The following is a 6,000-nucleotide window of genomic DNA, read 5'->3' as shown; positions in this document are numbered from 1 at the left end:
CTTCAGACTAGATATGTTAGATTCATGTTTTAGGATTGCTTATTGAGTTGATATCGATTGTTTTAATGGATTCCCTGTGATAGATAGTAATTTTGACTAGGAAAAAGTGCTCTATTGATTGCCGATGATTTCCCTTTGTATGCATTGTACGTCGCCCTATTGAACATTCTCGGTTGCGTGTGATTTGTAGTTCTTGAATATTGTAATTGATTCGAGTACATCGTATTGATAATTGGATGAACTGCTTGAAGATGATATAGATAAAATGATTGACTAGCGACACGAGATTGTTTACTGGATAGATTGATTGATAGAACGCTACGATGGTTAATCTATTTGATTGGAAGCACTTACGAATTTTGAGTTGCTGGGCTTATAGAGTATTGATTATCGATGTTTTTACCTAGCTAGTGTTGATTATTGACTATGTGATGATTGATTTGATTTGATTTAATTGACCTGCATATTGTTATCAGTGTCCGTGCTTTGATTTCAGTATTGTAGGCTTGGTGACCTGCTGCTATGATTAAGCTCTATTATATATGGTTAGATATTTCAGGTGCTAGAGCCTTCCTACGCGGTGCTCTCGGTGGTTGTATTGCTTTGTTTTGTTAGCTTTGGTAGACTTCTGTTGTGTAGCCGTATGTAATTGCTATAGAGCTTTGACCTTCTGTTTGATTGTAGTAATATGTTGATATGTGAAATCTAGTAGTTGCTTGTATTTTCCTTTCCTGATGCATTTGGTTCCTCTGATTGACTATTGCGCGAACGAGAAACAAGATGAAAAGACTGATAGAAAAAAAAAATGATAGGAGAGATAAGATAATCCTTTCACTATTGATATATGTGGGCATCACAACAGAGAGTGCCTTCCCTTCTAGACACAAACCTGCTGCCGACAACTTCTCCTCCTCTGTCATTCGATTAACAGCAAAGTACCTCTCCATTTGTAATATCAACGCCATAGGCATCCTCCCCTTACAAAAATTGCATTTTCAATTTCTCAGCTTCCGATCCGCACATTCTCCCTAATCCTCCATAGTTTCCCCTCCTCCCATTGCCTAGACCCCCCCTTAACGTATCCCGATCTTCCTTGCTCTGCCCTGTCCAATCCCTTCGAAAATCTCCTCTATCATCTTCAAAAGTGCTTGCGCGCGGCGCCTCTGAAACCCCCGCCCGATGCCTCCAACCAGCCCTCTAGGTTCCCCCACCTCCAAGCCTTGTCTTTCCATAACCTTCCTCCCTCCGATCTCTCTGTGAGGCTCCAATGAGGTTTTCCCCCTACTCTCCTTTCCCATCGATTTCCACTTTCCTCTTCTACCCGATGGATTATCAGAGTGGCGTTCTTTCGCTGCGGGCCCTTTTTGCAGATCAGACGCCGCCGATTGGTTTGGAACCCAACATTTTTTTCATATATTCCGTAGATCCGGTGTTCCACTTTGTCCTTCCAATGGAGGACATCTTTCTTCTACGGTTCCTTGATCTGATTTATCTCTCTTTCAATCCTCCCTCAACATCCACCCTTAATTTAGCCCGCCATCCTTCTAACGGCTTGCCCATTTAGAGAAGATCTCAAGAATTGGAAAAGAATTTCAGCGATTCTCCCTTTCCGGAGCAATTTCAGCCGCTGAAATTTATCAAAACAAGCCCACGATTTCTCCCTTTCGGGAGCGATTTTCTTAGCCTCCATATGCTCCCTACGCTTCCAAGTATATTCCTAATCACTTAGTCCAAAGCTCACACAATATGCTGTCCACAGCAGGAATTTCAGCCAAAACTGTGGGAAAACACGAGTAAAAATGATAAGAACACGAAGTAAAGCAACTTGTATTTACTAGAAGTTGAAAGAAAATAGCAAAGATACAAGGATGCTCTATTCGAGGGAGGAGGGACGCAGTCTCCATCTCAGAAACGTATCTAGAGGCCCAAAGTCGTACAAGATAAAATAAGAGAAATCTACAAGCGAGAAAAAAAAAAAAACACTAAGCCTAAACCCCCTTTAGCCCCTACTTAATGCATACAATTCAAAAATAGACACATAAAGGACCTCAGCTCATGCGCTGTCCGCCTCATGTCCGCTTCCGCATCCGCCCGCCCTCCTCCTTCGGTAAAACTGAACCGGCTCGTTGGATTGGGCCGCTGGACCGGTCCAGGGAGGACCAGTCTAACAGTTTGGTCCCTAATTTTGTGTATCCCTTCTAGCAGATCATTTTGTTCCTCCGATCCACTACATCAAACCCTATCATATGCTAGAGCAGAGCTTCCGTTCAATTACAATTCACACAATGAGAAAAAAAACCGACTCAGCCGGCCCACAGCACTGCGACATTGAACCCGCAATGCCTCGGTAAAAGGTTCTCTGTCTCATAATAGGTCCATAGCATCACCATACTACACCCACAATGCCTCGGGTTGTGAGTTATTTATCCTAGGGGGGTGCATAGTGCCTTGCTGCTACACCCAAAAAAATAATCAAGGACTTTACCCTAGAACCCTTAAGTAGGGGGCACGCTGCCCCCTTCGAGCTCCTCATCGAGCATGATAGACAAAATTGAGATCTAAGTCTACAATGTAACCCGATTAACCGATACAATCATATCCCACAAAAACTAATAATCTCACACTTGGAAACTAATTGTGATCAATCTTTTTATCAATTGGCAGTGCAATTCGTAGAGTAGAAGTTGTAGTGTGGCTTACCCATACATTAACCTTCATAAAGACTAACTGAAGCTGAAAGTATCTTCTATTTAGCAATTGTCACTATCATTGTTAACATGTCTAAAAGGTTTTGAGTTGCGTATATCTTCTCTAAAGATAACAAGCTATCTTCTTGGAGTAAATGAATGAAATAAAACCAAAGACGGATATGTTTTGTCATGGCATAGAATGAAACATACTTGACTAGATGAATGTCACCATACTATCACTATGATGTTTATCATTCTTTTATCCATTCGACTCACAAGTAGTAGCAGTAAAGTATGTGAACATCAAAATAGTATGGTATGGAAGCCAAAAAAGTAGTACAATGTGGAAACCAGTAAACTAGTATGGTTATTAGCTTAATAAAATAGTTGTCATATCAATACTATCAATTAATATATAAATCAGTAAAACAAAAGCATCTGTAAAAGCTATTGATATCATATCAATTCAGTATAACTATTGAAGGGTATACAAATACTGTCAAGCTAGTCTACGTCAATATCATATCGAAATCTTAGTCACATGCTTTTTACATTACTCAATCTATCATGTGCTTAGTAATGTAAATCAGTAACCAATATAGTGTATCAATAATAATGGAAATAAAACAATAATCAGTAGAAAGTAAAACAATATGGTGGTAATAGTGTAGTAATATTAACTCAACGAAGTAACTATCAAGTTAAACATTAATAATTAATAAATAACATGCATTTCAGTAATCGTCTTCAATATTATTCAACAAGGAGTTCTTGCTATCACAATATTTTTTCAGTATTTGGTAATCGGCAGTCAGTAACCGTTAGTTCAGCAAATAGAGTCATCACTCCATGCCCGTCGATATAGTAATAACTCTTTATAACTCCCTATTATTGTATCATTGTTTCGCGTGAATCACTAGAGGTTAACATCAAACCAATATATTTAAAGAAAAGTATGTCGGCCCACCATCTTGTATTGGTTTATCAATCTTTAACCAATAGGTTAATCAATCTTTACTTATTTCATACACACATATTATTATAAAAGTAATGGCAACCAACTATTAGGCAATCAAATAATTTATTCTCAATGTTTGTATTAACAATACACATTTATAAAATATTAAAATTCTATTATAAGCAAATCAAATAAAATAGCATAATTTTAATTATACCCAGTGAAGTCTCAAATTCAACCACCTAAATCATTCAGAATATTCAATACTATAACATATGAAAAGTTAGGTGATGGAAGTTCTATAAAATGGGGAAATTATAGTAAAATTAATTTTAAGGAGAATTTAACAGTCAAAATCAAAATATCTGAAAAAATGAAGTAGAATTTGAGTCAGCTATCTTAATTTGTAATTTTTTTATAAATGTGGCGAAGCATATCGGTGTCCAAAATATGAACTTTTTCTTCCTCTCTTTCGCTTCTCTCCCTCCTCTCTCCTATCTCTTCTCACACAAGTCGGTGCTGGTGGGTGAGGGAGGAGGTTGAGTGGAGAGAAATTATATATATAAACTATTTTTTTTGCACAACGCCATAGCACCATGTGGGCTCCGAAAATTTGGCCCCAGCCTCCCTCGCTTGCTTTTCTTCATGGGAGTTTTAACGAAATTAAGTTCTGGGGTAAATTTTGGATGGCAGATGAGTTTGTAAATAAGACACTACCCAGAGATTTCTCCCTCATTTTATGAGGACTTTATGATTTAAGTTTTGGTTTCCTATAGGCGCAAGCCCTATAGTTAATTGCTCCTCTCGATAACGAGAGAGAATTTTATATTAAGGCCAGTCGTCAATCAGATACGTAGAGAATATATGTTATTTGGAATATAGTAGCAGCATGAGTTTAGGAATTTGGAAATGTGAAGATTGGATATTTAAAATTAAAAATTTCACCATCTTGTACTTAAAGCGAATGATGGGGGTGATGATGAGCTCGATCAATATCACATTGTTCTATCATCCCGGACCATCGTGGTTCTTGGTCTACTTAGTCAAAGGAGGTGGTCGACCCAACCTGATAGAAGGAATCTTGTCAGCAGTCATTGGTTGCTTCGTCCAAAGAAACCTTATATACTTAGGGTGGGTATTTGCCTAAGGGGACAAATTGTAATCCACCTTAGCTAACTGAGGGCTTTGTGCCATATCGATTATATCCTATTGATTCATATCTCAAGGATTTGATGTCACGAAGGAACGCATTGGCTTTGGCTATAACTATTATCTTGTGGTGCCATTTGGCGGCAAAATCTCTTGTTTCAGAGGGCCCCGAGTCATAACTGTTTATCTTACAGTATCATTTGGCGGCAAAATTACGGTCAGAGAACACATACCACGTCCTTATCGGCAGGAGATTATTTGATAATGGATTCTAGTGATATTTTGAACTAGGCTTTTAGCTCAATGTGCGCTGAAGTTATATTCAAATTTGTCCACCTCGTCAAACTATTACAGATGGTGGATGGATATTGCTTTGAGTGGTTGATGATTGAGTTTCAATTTTAAATATTTTTGATTTGATTGATTTCAAGATTTTTGAATCTTCGGGTATTTGAGATGACATTTGAAATGTTTGGATGAACTCCTCAAGTTGAGATTTATATTCAACGCGGCTATCATCGGGATGAATTTAAAGTATTTGGGAATTTCATTGATTGGATCTTGTCAACTCTATCTACTGCTCGATAGATGATCGGATTCTTAGGCTTTGTGGTTTTATTAATGAATTTTTTTTGTTGGAGGCCTTGATTGTCTTATATGAATGTATGAAACATATATTCCAGTCGGCACCCTAATAGTATATCTATTTGATAATTCGAGTCGTATTGACTCCTATTTATTCATATAGAAGGATCGGACTCAGACTATATTCATTTATGGACCCGCACAATATCCCCAGGTGTCACGTGTGTACAAATAACACACTTGCCGGGGCGCATGTAGGTCTTGTGATTGCATTTACCCCTTTTGTGTACATATGTGTATACAAATTACGATGCATGTGCGTGGGACACTTTCAAGAATATTTGACGCTGCTCAGTTGTGTGGGAGACTCTCATTTGAATGCAACATTCTATTTATAAGCTCGTACATGCCTTTTGTCTGCTTGTATACAGGTTGTATATCTGGTGGCGTGGCATTGTACTATAATTATTTGCCCGTTTTGTACAGGTAGACTGTCGTGCACTACTTGTTACTTTTTACAGGTGGATTGTAGTGCACTAATGAATCTCTTGTTATTTGCTCATAGGAATTTGCATTTTTTGTACTCTTTATACATTTTGATGTGGTCTTTGGTCCCTG

The sequence above is a fragment of the Dendrobium catenatum genome, unplaced genomic scaffold (assembly GCF_001605985.2).
Source record: "Dendrobium catenatum unplaced genomic scaffold, ASM160598v2 fragScaff_scaffold_1375, whole genome shotgun sequence".
Lineage (NCBI taxonomy): Eukaryota > Viridiplantae > Streptophyta > Magnoliopsida > Asparagales > Orchidaceae > Dendrobium > Dendrobium catenatum.
Note: the sequence above shows the minus strand (reverse complement) of the source record.